Source organism: Erinaceus europaeus, chromosome 13, assembly GCF_950295315.1.
Source record: "Erinaceus europaeus chromosome 13, mEriEur2.1, whole genome shotgun sequence".
Classification (NCBI taxonomy): Eukaryota; Metazoa; Chordata; class Mammalia; order Eulipotyphla; family Erinaceidae; genus Erinaceus; species Erinaceus europaeus.
In genome coordinates, this window is record NC_080174.1 from 96,057,384 (window position 1) to 96,071,847 (window position 14,464).

Here is a 14,464-nt window from a genome sequence, read left to right on the forward strand (position 1 = left end):
TTGCTTCCCTGTCACTTTTCTGGCTCTGCTCTCCTGCTAAGCTTTGTTTCCTGGAGATTAAAACCTCCTGCCACTGCCATAGCTACTGCTGCTCTTGCAGCCACCATATCCACCTTGGTTTCGTGATTTGGCAAAATACTGGCCTCCACCACCGTAGGGGACAGAGCTTTGGCCTCCAAAGTTTCCTCCTTTCATAGGGCCAAAATTTGAGAACTGGTTACTGTGATTGCCAAAAACATTGTAGCTTCTGCCACCTCCAAAATCACTTCCATCATTGCCAAATTCATTGTAGCCATCCCCACTATCCCCACCTTGGCCACCACCTCAGCTGTCAACAAAGCCACCGTGACCGCTACAGTCTCCTCCTTGGCCAAAGTTGTCACTGCCACCAAAGCCACCTCCACGGCCTCCACCAAAGTTTCCAGAACCACTTTGTCCTCTGTGGCTGGACGAGGCTCTAGCCATGTCTTGCTGTGATAAGGCTTTCCTTGCTTCACAGGTGTGGCCACTCACTGTATGGTATTTCTGAATGACAGTCTTGTTGACAGAATCATGGTCATCAAATGTTACAGAAGCAAAGCCTCTCCTTTTGCCACTGCCCCGGTCAGTCATGATTTCAATATCTTCAATTTTCCCATAGTGTTCAAAATAGTCTCATAGATGGTGTTCTTCAGTGTGTTCTTTTTGCTCCCCACAAAAATCTTTTTCACAGTTCTGTGGGCACCAGGTCATTGCAAATCTTCTCTGGAGATGGCTGTCTTTGGTTCCACAACTCTCCCATCCACCTTGTGTGACCTCACATTCATGGCAGCACCCACCTCCTCCACAGTGGCATATGCAATAAAACTGAAACCCCTGGAGTGCTTGGAGTTTGAGTGTCATAACCACACAGTCTGTGAGAGCTCCCCACTGCTCAGAATGGCCTCTCCGACTCTCATTGGTCATTTCAAAGCTCAAGCCTCTCATGAAGAGCTTCCACAGCTGTTCTGGCTCCTTGGGAGACTCAGATTTCGACATGGTGGCAACAGACAGAGACAAACTGAGGATGCTCACTCGGTGATGTCCACGGGCAGAAAGCAGTGATGTAGTCGGTGTCTGTAGCTCATTGTTTATAGGAGCACATCCCTTTGGATGCCAGCTTTCCTCTCTCTCAGAATGTGCTGGGAAATTGGGCAAATGCAGTCACATCTGCCATGTTGTCCCCTCAGGCTACTGCTAATTCCCCTGAGAGTTGTAACATTCTCAGAGCGCCTGTTCTGCCATGTTGTGCCCTCAGGACATTGTCTATATCCCCGCGATATTTGGAGTGCTTTGTTTATTCCTCCCCCCTCCCATTCTCGCGAGAGTTATTATCCTGTCCTGGAGTGCTATGGTTACTACTCCTCTTTCCCATTCTCGCAAAAGCTGCTCCTATAAAAGCCCTTCTTCCACACCTCGCTCTCTTGCCAGCACTTCCCTTCGGTGTTTAGACGCAGGAAAGGTTACTGCGTGAGGTGGCCATTTTTGCTACCTCCACATGGCCCAACCTGTTTCTCTAGCACCCAACTCTTAGGTGCCAGCGCAAATAAAGATTTGTGTTCCCTCTTCGCTCCAGACCCTCTCTCTCTTCTCTGCGGCACACAGCAACAGGAATGCAGATGTCAGTTATCTCAGGATGTCAAATATTGACAACCTCCTGCCTCCCCAAGCCCACGTTATCGTCAGAGGGCCCTGCTTACCTGGGGGTGTCCGTGCAGAGCTGCTCACAGCCTGTCTTCAAAGCCTATTAGAGATGGGAGTCCTGGAGAAGTGCTTCTGCTGATTCTGGGGACAGACAAGCGGCTCTTCACAGTGAGCAGCCATTGACACACCTCTAGGTATTGTGGGCCAGTGGACTCCACACAGAAGGTGTGGAGCTGCCCCAGGGGTGGGTGGGCAGGGTCAGCGTAAATGATTGGCATCAAGACATTTCTGGCACAAGGACCCAGTTTCAAGCCCCCGGTCCCCACCTGCATGGTTAAAACTTTCAAGTGGTGAAGCTGTGCTGCAGGTGTCTCTCTGTCTCTCTCCCTCTCTCTCCCCCTTTCCCTCTCTATTTCTGGCTGCCCCTATCCAAGAAGTAAAGCTAATAATAATTTTAAAATAAGGAAAAAAAAAACATTTCTGCTCCTCCACTCTTTTTTTCATAGGAGCACTTATTGGCTTTCACCTCCAGTGGTGCCGTGATGTCTCTGGCTTACGATTTTTTCTTTAACAAGTGTGTTACTTCCAAGCACCAGGCTCTGCATTTAAGAAGATGGCTATTAGTTGGGGTGGGGGTGGGAAGACAGATAGCATAATGGTTAAACAAAGAGACTCATGCCTGAGGCTCCAAAGTGCCAGGTTCAATCCCCTGTACCACCAGAAGCCAAAGTTGAGCAGTGCTCTAGTAAAACAAAGAAATATATAAATGAATACAATGGGAAGGGAAGAGACCATGATTGTTATTTATGCAAAGAAACTAGTGACTTAATCTCCAAATCTCAGGTTTAATCCTTTGCTCCAGCATCATTAGAGCTGATCAGTGCTCTTGTTAAGTTTTGTTTTTGACTGTATCATTACAAAGACAAACTGAGACCAACTAACTTGTACCCACACAGACTGACAGGACTCCTGTATATAATTGAAGTATAAGGAATTTATTCTTAAGTTTGAAAGAGTGAAAATATGGCCAGTCCACATACTTACAAAGAGACATCACCAAAGGACAAAAGACAAAGACAAACCTCAGCTGAGTGATCCCAGGCCGGTACCAAATCTGGTCTAGTTGCTCTGAGACAACCAGGCTTGAAATTCACCCTCCATTAAAGGGAAAAGTGAAGGGGGGTCTGCATGTCTTTGCTAATTTATCTTTGTGGTAAAAGTTTCAAGGAGAACATTCCTTTCTTATATTCCAGGGAGGAAGCCAGCAGTGTTTGCAGAAGCCAAGTGGACAAGTTAACATAGAGCTGAGAGAGCAAGGTCACATTGTCCAGTTTCAAGGCAAACATTCGAATCCACCAGTTGCGGAGCAGAAGCAATTAGTGCATTAGTGTGGTTTCATCTTATCTTATTTCTAAGACATTTTCTCTACTTCAATGGACTAGTCCAAATTTGGGGAATTCCATTTTCTCACTCTAGTAAGAAAAAGACAAAGTAGGGCTGCATGGTGGTGCACCTAGGTGAGCACATGTCACAGTGCAAGGACCCAGGTTTGAGCTCCGGGGCCCCACCTGCAGGGAGAAAGCTTTGCAAGTGGAGAAGCAGGGCTGCAGGTGCTTCTCTCCCTCCCTGCATCCCTTCCCTCCTGACTTCTGGCTGTCTCTGTTCAATAAATAAATCAAGATAAATTAAGTCCCATGCCTGTAACATGTGTTCTCAATCAGGTGCACCATCACCGGGCCCCTTCTCTCAATTTCTCTTTCTCCACCGAAAATAAATACAAATCAAATCAATTAAAAAAAAAAAAAGCAAACAGCTTAGATTGTTCTCGTTAAGTCACCATCGATGCCAGAGCAGCTCATTCATTCATTATCTAGAACTTCCAGCTCCTTAAAAACCACAAGAAGCCGACCCTGAACCACCAGGCTAGAGAGGCAGCACTGGGCTCCAGTGCATCAGCTTAGGCCAGCCACATGGGCTGCTGGGACTTATAGTTCGGGGCTCTTCTCCCGAGGCTGACGGCGAGGAGGCAGACTACAGTTCCCGTCAGGCCAAGCGGCGCCAGCGTGGTCCTGCACAGGCTGCTGGGTGGCAGGTTCAAGTTGTAGCTGCCAGTAGGCTGTGCAGAGTCAGTTGAACGGAGGCGTCAGGTCAGTCGCAGCTGGTGAGTCTTGGGTGGTGGCGGGAGCCGGGGGAGGCCTCGGCGTGACTCGTCCTTAAAGACCTGGGGCTCTGCGTGTGTCGGGGAGGTGCGCCAGCCTCGCCTAGAGGAAAAATGCCCTACTATTAATTACTTAAATAGGGTAAAGAATTCTGCTGCAGTACTCATTTATGGACTCTAGATGGCGATCTAACACCGCGTTACACTCAACATCACACTCTAAAATGTTAATGAAATGCAGTTTAGAAATCTTAATATCCTGATGTTAAATTCTTATAATTACAATTATGTATGCAAATACCTCCTCAGTATAAAACAGGTAGGTGCATAGGTAAGGTCAGGACAAATTATGTCCTCAGGTTAACAAAGCTGGTCCAGGCAGAGTTCTGGTCAGGATGGGTCCTGATTCTGGTCTGGATGGGTCCTGGGTCTGGTCCTGATCTGTTCCAGTTCTGTTCCAAGTAGCTGGTTGCTTTCTAGGCCTGGTGGGGAATCTGCAAACACCTCCCTGACTGTTGGTGTGCTGATTGCCACGGGATATGCCGGATGGGGGCTTCTGAACTTACAGACTAGCAGGCAGTTCAAAAGTTGCTATCTGCGGCGGACCACCACAGTGGATGAGCAGCAGGAGGGTCAGGGGTCTTGAAGGCAACCTCCCAGGTGGATCAGGAGTCAGCGCAAGGGAGAACAGATAGACACCACACTCTATTGGAGGGTGAATCTGGACTCATTTTAATAGTGAAACTGTATTAGCTTTTATACTTTTTTCAGGTTACATTTAGGTCGCCTAGACAACTAGCTCATAAGGAAATAGCAATAATAAGCATCATAGTCTTGTGGTTTTGTCAGGCTATATGTTACTCCCCTATTTCTGTACAATACTTTGTACCACCCTGTTCCCAGGGGAGGTCATACCCAGAATTGTTTTAGACATTTGCTGAGGGCTATTTCTATCATTAATCTTCTATGGGCGGCATACAGATCTTTGCCTAGTCGTGGACCACTACTCATCTAGATCTGGTACAGTTTAACTATTAATCTTTCTTTGTTTCAATACGTCAACTTGTACCTGGGAGGCCTCAATCTCTGTATTCTTTCTTTGAGAGGCAAGTCATAACATGACTTCTTTTGTCCATGTATGTTGACCCACCTTCCCCACTTTCATAATGTAACTTTCAAATATGCCCCTGTGTAAGGGAGAGGGGGTGCTTCTGACTCTCCATTCCCACCAGGCACTGCCAAAGCATTATTAATCAATTGTGACAGTATAATTATTTGTAGCAATAATGGGGGGAGAATGTGTCGACCCATTCCCGTCCTCTCTGCCCAGCTTCCTTGAAGTCTGAATGCAGGTCCAGAGGAGATGACTCTATCAGTCTCCCTGGTGATCGTGACGGGGTGGTGCATTTCCCTCTTTTATATTTAGTTTATAGTGGTGGAATTTGGTTTGGAGCTGTCTGATGGATCTGGAGAGGAGCTTGAAGAGGACTGGAAGAATAAGCAGAACAATTACTAGTATGAAAACAATGCCTCCCAGTGATATGAGAATATGTTGCCAATTGATAGGGTTGAGAGATGTTAAGCCCTCTTTTAGAGATTGGACAAATTCCCAGACATTGGGGGTATCTAGGGAGGGAGTGCTTATGGTGCTAATCTGGGCCTGAAGGGTATCAATGTCATGGGAAATATTGTGTTGCCAAATGCCCATAAGGTGGTTCCTAGTCCTATCCCAGGGAGTGGAGGAATTATAAGGCAAAGGAGTAACACATAGTGCTCTATAACTACTATGGCAGCGAGTGGAGGGTTGATAATTAAGATTTTGTAATTCCTAACCTAATGACAAGACCACGTCTTCTAGGGCGCTTAACTTTGTATCCATTTTTTTTGTCAATACCATGCTGTACTGCCAGGGAATATGAGTTGTTTTGAGAAAGCTGATTGACATAGTGAGCAGCATGGATTTGGCTAGCCAGAGCCACAGAAGAAACAGTGACTGAGGTAACAATAGCAATAAGTGCTGAGATGCCTAAGATTAGTGCAGCAATAAATCTTTTAGGTCGTAGTAATTTGCTTAAGTCCTTAAGGGTTTGTAAAGCGGGGTTATCAAACCAAGGCTCCGTAAGATTAACAGGAAGCATCACATAGGAGGGTCTCTGTACAATAAAAACAAGATCATAAGATTTTGGCCAGCCACTGTGAATACAGTTAGTTAAGTAACAGTTGATACAGGATATGTTAAAAGCTTTTCTGACAGGTGAAATGGTAACTGAGGTGGATTCTCCCACCAACAATGCATAAGGATAATTAACACAAGCTTTAACAGGGATGGCCTCAGTGGTAGAGGATCCCGGTCTCTTTAGGAGTACCGGGTAGGTGGATGCAAAAAGGCGGAAAAGGCCAGGATACCAAGCAGATTTTTGAGTAATTAGGGAGAGTGCACGATAGGTAGGTGCTACAAATCCAGGGGTGTACCATCTAGATAGAGGATCACTAACGGGGGATGTGAATTTGTAATAGAAACGTTCTTCCTGTTTGATCTCTTTTAAGTATGAAGAATAATCATGTAGAGGGGAGGAGACTGAAAAATCATAGATTAATGTTCTAGAGCTAGAGGGTTCAAAGTGCAGTATATTCTCAAAGAATCCACAATCAGCCATGGAGGAAATTCCCTAGTTTGATCAATAGTATTCCACAGAATATCAGGTTGTGTGCTAGGATACATAAGTAAGCAATTGTGGAGAGAGAGAGAAGAAGAGTTTTTTACAGAGACTATCTGCGTAGTATTTGTAGAGAAAGCAATAATCATAAGGGTCAGTTCCCACATATTCCGATTCTGAGAATCTGAAATGGACCGAGGGCCATCAGTAAGAAGGGATCTATACATCAATTTTACACATTGTGAAAATGATGAATAACCAGTGTGAAAGCACAAAGGGGCATGATCTGAAAGCCCTGTAAAATTAATAGCCTGGGAGACTTTATGCTCTTGAGGAATTTCTTCCAGGCCCCCAAAGAGGTCACTCCTGTTAGTGTAAACCTTAATGTGATGTGGTGAGGCCTAAGATAAAACCTGCAGAAAAGGAGGGTCAGGATAATAGGCCCAATAAGGAACAGCCTGAGTTACCTGGATTGTAAGCAAGGAAGGAATAGCCAAGAACAGTGTTTCAGGGGAGTGCTGCTGCCCTGTAACAGAAAGGATTTTATCAGCCTCTGATGTGAGTTTCTTCACTTGGCCCCACGTTGGTAGTGGGGCATCATGAGTGGTTTTTGCCATTCAGTCCTGGAGGCACAGCTTCTTCACCGCCTGTGTCACCCCTTCTACTGTGGGTCTGACGTGTTTCCACAAGATGGATGAGTTGATTGGGGATCCAGATTGGTGATTCTGCATCCTGCGGAAAGACACAGGCATATCCTCTCCCTGACGCAACCAAAGCATCAGGACCTTTCCATTGATTAGTCAATAGATCCTTCCACATTACCAGAGGTTTAACATGCTCTCTAATAGGGCATTTCTCATAATGCCTTAGCATAGGTGTGCGCCCTTCGGGGTCTGTGTTTAGAAAAGTCAGCACAAAAAGAGCATGGTCTAGTATATGATGAGGAGAATAATAGGTTGCTCCCTGCAAATGGGTCAATTGTGCCTTAAGAGTTTGATGGGCACGTTCTATAATAGCCTGACCCTGGGGATTATAAGGAATACCAGTGAAATGGGAGATAAGCATCTGATTATAAAATTGTTGAAAAGCTCTGCTAGTATAAGCAGGAATGTTGTCAGTCTTAAGATGTTTGGGCATGCCAGTTGTTTGAAAGCAAAAGGCCAAGTGTTGAATAACATCCTTTACGGCCTTGCCAGTTCTGGCTGAGGCCAGAATAACATGAGAGAAGGTGTCCACAGTGACATGCATGAAGGATAATCTTCCAAATTGGGGAAAATGAGTAACATCCATTTGCCACAGATCATTGGGTCACAAGCCCTGAGGATTAACTCCCTATTTTGGACGGGTGTGACATATCTGGGCATTGACTACATGTTTTTACAATGTGTCTAGCCTCTTCCCTAGTTATATCAAAAAGCCTTCTTAATTCTGATGGTGTATTTCATGGCTCAGCTGAGCTTCTTTTACAGCTGTCAGAGCCACAATATCCTGAGTGAGCAAGTCTGCAATCTGATTACCTTTAGAAATGGGCCCAGGAAGGACCATGTGGCTTCTAACATGAGTCACTGCTAGCTTATGCTTCCTCCTATGTATCTGCTGCTGCAGTTGTCTAAGCAGAGAGTGGATAGAGGAAGTTCCAGAAATCACTGCTGTCTCTATGGCTGGAAATAAGCCAGCCACATATGCAGAATCTGTAAAAAGATGAAGAGGCTGGGGAAAATGTTTTATAGATTCAATGACTGCAATTATTTCAGCCTGTTGGGCAGATATCCCCTGACTTATTTTTACTATCAGGGGATATCCAGGTGCATGGACTGCTGACTTTCCTTTGGAGAATCCATCCATGAAAACAAGCACGGCATTCACAGGGCTTTCCGAGGTGTAGATTGCAGGAAAAAAATAACCTCATTTCTTTCATAAATTTAATAAGAGGATGGCTGGGATAGTGATATCTGAGGGTTCCCAAAAAGCTCAAAAGAGCAATGGACCATTCATCCTCCAGTTGAAAGACAGAGTCCACTTGTGCTATATTGTAAGGTGTCACTATTTCACAAGGGTCATGTCCAAACAATTCTCGACTTCTTTTCCTTCCTTTAATTATTAGATTAGCAACTAAATATGGATAAGAGGGGACATTTTTATTATGTGTATTAGGCAGATGCAGCCATCCTAAAGGTCCTTCCTGCCACAGGCAGGCAGTAGGGTTGTAAGCAGTTTTAAAAATTAACAGGCTCCAGGGTTGGGAGTAATCCAACTTCTTTAATAATGAGTTCTGCAATGCCTGATCTACCTTGGACAATGCCTGTAAGGCAGAAGAGGTCAGATGTCTTTTAGATTTTGGATCAGGATCTCCCTTGAGTGTGTCAAATAGAGGTTTTAAGTTCTCAGTGGTTAATTTCAGATATGGTCGTACCCAATTTATGTTTCCTAATAATTTCTGAAAGTCATTTAATGTTCTAAGTTTGTCTGTCCTAATTTGTATATTTTGGACTGAAATATGATCCTGAAACATTAGTCTCCCTAAGTAGTCTATAGGAGGTTCCTTCTGTATTTTCTCTTCTGCTATGTTAAGCCCGAATTTAGTAAGTGCCCCTATTATCTGTTCTAGTCCCTTTTCCACATGGCTATGAGGGGGGAATGCTGCAAGAATATCATCCATATAATGTACCAAATACAGTTCAGGCATAGTTTCCCTTATCTCAATCAATGCCCTATCAACAAACTGCTGACATAAGGTGGGGGAATTTTTCATCCCCTGGGGTAAAACTTTTCCAATGATATCTTTGGAAAGGCCTCTTGAAATTGCTAGAAGGAACACTAAAGGCAAACTTCTCACAGTCTTCAGGGTGCAATTTTATTGTGAAAAAACAATCCTTCAAGTCTATGGCTATTACCTGATAGCCTTTAGGAATTGCAACCAGGGAAGGGAGTCCCAGTTGAACAGCCCCCATGGCTACCATTGCATTATTGACTTTCCTTAGGTCCTGCAATAGTCTCCATTTGCCTGATTTCTTTTTTATAGTGAAAATTGGAGTATTCCAGGGGCTATTAGATCTCTCTATATGTCCCAGTGCTAATTGCTCCTGCACTAATGCCTCCACTGCTTCAAGCTTTTCTTTGGCGAGGGGCCACTGATCCCCCCAAACTGGGTCAGTTTGTTTCCATTGTATTTGTGCAGCTTGCAAAGGATCAGTGGCCCCTATAAAAAATGCTGTCCCCTAGAGCTGTCTGGGGTAGATATAGTCACTCCCTTTGCCTCCATAATGTCTCTTCCCCATAGGGAAAAAGGATGTCCAGGTATAACATAAGGCTCAAACCTCCCTGTAAAATGATCACACTGCCATTTAAGCATTAGAGAACTTTTGGCTACGTTAGAAGCCATCACCAAACCAATGAGGCTGGAAGATGAAGTCTGAACAGGCCATTCAGAAGGCCATTTCTTTCCTGCTGTGCATGATTTGTCTGCCCCAGTGTCTAACAGACCGCAAAATTTCTTCCCATTAATAAAAATTTCCTTAAACGGTCTATCTTGCTGTATCCGTTCTGTCCAGGCTACAACATCAGTAGACCCAAATCTTCCATCTCCTCTTTCCTGCTTCAGTTGTGCTACCAGCAATTTCAGATAGGGAAGTAAGACTAATTGTGCTATCCTTTGATTCTCATAAATCTGCAAGGTCTTTCTAGGAGTGTCTACCATAATCTTTATCTCTCCTTCAGAGTCAGAATCCACCACCCCGGGAATGATTGAAATCCCCTGTAGGGCGGTGGAGCTCCTTCCCATCAGCAGGCCAAATATCCTGGAGGCAAGGGTCCGTACAATCCTGTCTCTATTAAAGTAACTGGTGAGTCAGAGGTTAAAATATAATTTTTAGCGGAGGCTATATCTAGCCCTGCACTATGGGGAGTTGCCCTGATTAAATCCTGTATGTATTTCTTATTACTATTGAGCTTTGTAGGTCTTAATGCCTCATCCTTACTGTTTTTATTTCGGGGCCTGAGGCTGGCCCCTGGACAGGTTTTTTGACTCCTCTAGTGGGGGTCCCATCCTTGTGAATTTTAGATCTGCAGTCCCTCCTCCAATGGAGTCCCTTTTGGCACCGTGGGCACGGACCAGGTGGGGGTTCAGGCCCCCGGTTTTCTCCTCTACCTTGGGGGCACTCCCTCTCAAAGTGTCCTGTCTGGCCACACTTGAAACACTTCCCTTTTTGTCCTCTCCCTGTGTTCTTGTTTTTAATGAATTGTGGCAGGGTCTGTCCTTGTAGGGCAGCTGCCATGGCCATTCCCTGAATAACTGCAGGAGACACGTCCATGCATGCCCTGACAAAATCTTCTATTGTCCCTGTCCTTTTTAATGGCTGTAGCAAGTCTTTATAGACTGTGTTGGCATTTTCCCAAGACAATTGTTTTAATAAAATTTCTGCTCCCTCTGACTCAGGGATCATTCTTTTTATAGTCTCTTCTAACCTAGCAATAAATTCTTCAAAAGGCTCCTCCGGTCCCTGCCTGATACCAGAGAGAACCGAAACCTTCCCCTCAGGCCAGGTTATTTTATGCCATGCCAAGAGGGCTATCTTAGAAATAGCTTCTAAGGGGAGTCAGGCTGTAATGCAGCGGGTTAAGCGCAGGTGGCACAAAGCACAAGGACCAGCATAAGGATCCCGGTTCAAGCCCCGGCTCCCCACCTGCAGGGGAGTCACTTCACAGGTGGTGAAGCAGGTCTGCAGGTGTCTATCTTTCTCTCCTCCTCTCTGTCTTCCCCTCCTCTCTCCATTTCTCTCTGTCCTATCCAACAACGACCACAACAATAATAACTACAACAATAAAACAAGAAGGGCAACAAAAGGGAATAAATAAAATAAAATTAAAGAAAAGAAAAGAAAAAAAAGAAATAGCTTCTAAGGACTCTTGGGGAATTTTCATCTGCTGCCAGGGATCCCCCCAGTCATCTCTGCCTATTAACATAGAAAATGTTGGCTTGGGGCCCCTGCTTCTTTTAAACAATGCCTGTTGCAAGTAAATTCTGGCCTGATCTTCAAACTCTGTTCTCCACAAAATATATTGTCCTGGCTTCAAAACTGACCGGGCTGTTTGCTGCCAGTTGTAGGGAGTTAACCACATAGTTGTCACTGTTTCTACTATTTGTAAAGTGTGAGGAAGGTCCTGTGGACTGAACTGCCTGAGCTAATTCCTTTAATATTTTTAATGGTAAAGGTTCCCACTCAGGTTCATCATCCAATGATATTACCGGGAAGAGGAACCCAACATCCCCTTCTCTTCTTGCCTCTTTTATGGCGGCCATAAACCCAGCATTAGCAGGGACCCTATGTCCTCCCTGTCTGTCTTTGAGCTTCAAGGGAGGCACCGTGGCCATAGGAATGGTGGGCAAAAGACCGTCATCATTATGACAATGGGCGGTCTCATCATCTAATTCTGCCTCTTCTTCAGGATCTAGCCAGTCATCACTCTGCCACTTGTACTTCTCTAGTGGTGGGTGCCTAACTTGTTCCTCAAGAGCTCCATAGCATTTATTTTTCCCAGGATTAGACTGTGTTTCTTCTACCAAACATTCATACTCTGATTTGTCTCCTAATAAGTCTCTCAGCTGGCTCCATAAAGAGAAGGCTATAGCTGGAACCTCGCTGGGCCCATGTTCTGAGTAAAATTTTCTCAGATCTTTCCCTACTCTTCTCCAGTCCTCTAATGATAGTGTTCCTTCTTCTGGGAACCATGGACTGCTTTTCTTAATAAGTGCTAAGAACTGCTTTAGCTGTTTGTGGGGCACCTTGATTCCTCGTCCTAGCAGCATCTGCCGGAGGACCGAGAGGAAGAGCCCTTCATTCTTTGAGCTCTCCTGCCCCATGTTACCTTCCCGCTTCCTATGAGACTGCTACTTCCAGTGGCGAGACTGCAGGCCCTTTAACCTGTGGGGTCCTATCCTTACCTAAATTTCCTAATAGTTCAGATTGCTACCTTACCTGGATGGTCTTCCCTCAAGCCCCTGTTCCTCGGGCACGGACCACCACAGTGGATGAGCAGCAGGAGGGTCAGGGGTCTTGAAGGCAACCTCCCAGGTGGATCAGGAGTCGGCGCAAGGGAAAACAGATAGATACCACACTCTATTGGAGGGTGAATCTGGACTCATTTTAATAGTGAAACTGTATTAGCTTTTATACTTTTTTCAGGTTACATTTAGGTCACCTATACAACTAGCTCATAAGGAAATAGCAATAATAAGCATCATAGTCTTGTGGCTTTGTCAGGCTATATGTTACTCCCCTATTTCTGTACAATACTTTGTACCACCCTGTTCCCAGGGGAGGTCATACCCAGAATTGTTTTAGACATTTGCTGAGGGCTATTTCTATCATTAATCTTCTATGGGCGGCATACAGATCTTTGCCTAGTCGTGGACCACTGCTCATCTAGATCTGGTACAGTTTAACTATTAATCTTTCTTTGTTTCAATACGTCAGCTTGTACCTGGGAGGCCTCAATCTCTGTATTCTTTCTTTGAGAGGCAAGTCATAACATGACTTCTTTTGTTCATATATGTTGACCCACCTTCCCCACTTTCATAATGTAACTTTCAAATATGCCCCTGTGTAAGGGAGAGGGGGTGCTTCTGACTCTCCATTCCCACCAGGCACTGCCAAAGCATTATTAATCAATTGTGACAGTATAATTATTTGTAGCAATAAAGGGGGAGAATGCGTCGACCCATTCCCATCCTCTCTGCCCAGCTTCCTTGAAGTCTGAATGCAGGTCCAGAGGAGATGACCCTGTCAGTCTCCCTGGTGATCGTGACAGGGCGGCACAGCCATCCATGTCCGAATGTCTGGGGCTTTTAATCTCTCAGCTAGGCTGGGGAAGACAGAGAGGGAGAGAGAAACTTAGACTCCTGCAGACTTGCTCCAGTGATTGTGAAGTGACTCCCCTGCAGCTGGGGAGCTGGGGGCTCAAACCAGGATCCCTACTCTGGGTCTTGTAGTTTGTGCCACATGCACTGAACCTGCTGCACTATGGCCCAACCCTAAACCAGGGTTATTTCCTGAGCTCCTTGTGAGAACTTTGAATCCACTGCAGAACGCCATTTTTTTCTTTCCATTTTATTTGATAGGAGACACCTGCAGGCCTGTTCCCTGCTCATGAAGTGTCCCCCACTAAGGAGGGTAGGAAGTCTCAAACCTAGGTCTTGTGTCATGGTGATATGTACCCTTAACCAGGTGCACCCTTCCCTGCACCTGTTAATAATAAAGAGCTGTGTGGCTTGAGATGTTTCATTTCTTTTTTTCTTTTTTAATATTTTATTTATTTATGAGAAAGATAGCAGGAGAGAGAAAGAACCAGACACCACTCTGGCACATGTGCTGCTGGGGATCAAACTTGGCACCTCATGCTTGAGAATCCAATGCTTTACCACTGTGTCACCTCCTGGACCTCTTCATGTTTCATTTCTAACAAACTTATGATAATCATCACATGTGTTCTTTTTTATCCAAACTTTTATTTCTTTTTTTTTATCACTGTGGCTTCATTATGAATTCATTACACCCAGTGGCTATTTTCTTATTTATATTTTTGAGTTTTATATAGGTGAAGAGAATTTAATGAGGAAAGTGAAGTAGAGATATATCTGTCTGTGTGTGATGTGAAATTGTTATTCATATATAATAAATGAAATTAATGTTTATTTTCTTTTTATGAGAAGACCTGAAGATAGAAGAAGACACACCAACTTTGAGCTCTAAGTCCCCAGGGGCTATAGGTTCAATTCCAGTTACCTTCTACTTCACTCTTCCTATCAAATTCTCTTTACCTATATAAACTTAACACTGGAGACAGTGTTAAGTGAGCAGTGTTTGATTGTGACTCATGATGGATCACAAATTAAATCCTGTAGTCCGGGATGTGGCACAGTGGATAAAGCATTGGATTCTTGACCATGAGATCCTGAGTTTGGTCTTTAGCAGCACATGTACTGTTTTAA

General features: G+C 44.7%; 2 pseudogenes; both read right to left on the reverse strand.

Annotated features, from left to right (window-relative positions):
• On the reverse strand, positions 1-1,023 carry LOC103122932 (heterogeneous nuclear ribonucleoprotein A1-like; annotated as a pseudogene).
• A 2,596-nt stretch (positions 1,024-3,619) lies between these two features.
• Positions 3,620-14,464, reverse strand: part of LOC132542401 (heterogeneous nuclear ribonucleoprotein A1-like) — an 88,121-nt pseudogene continuing 77,276 nt past the window's right edge.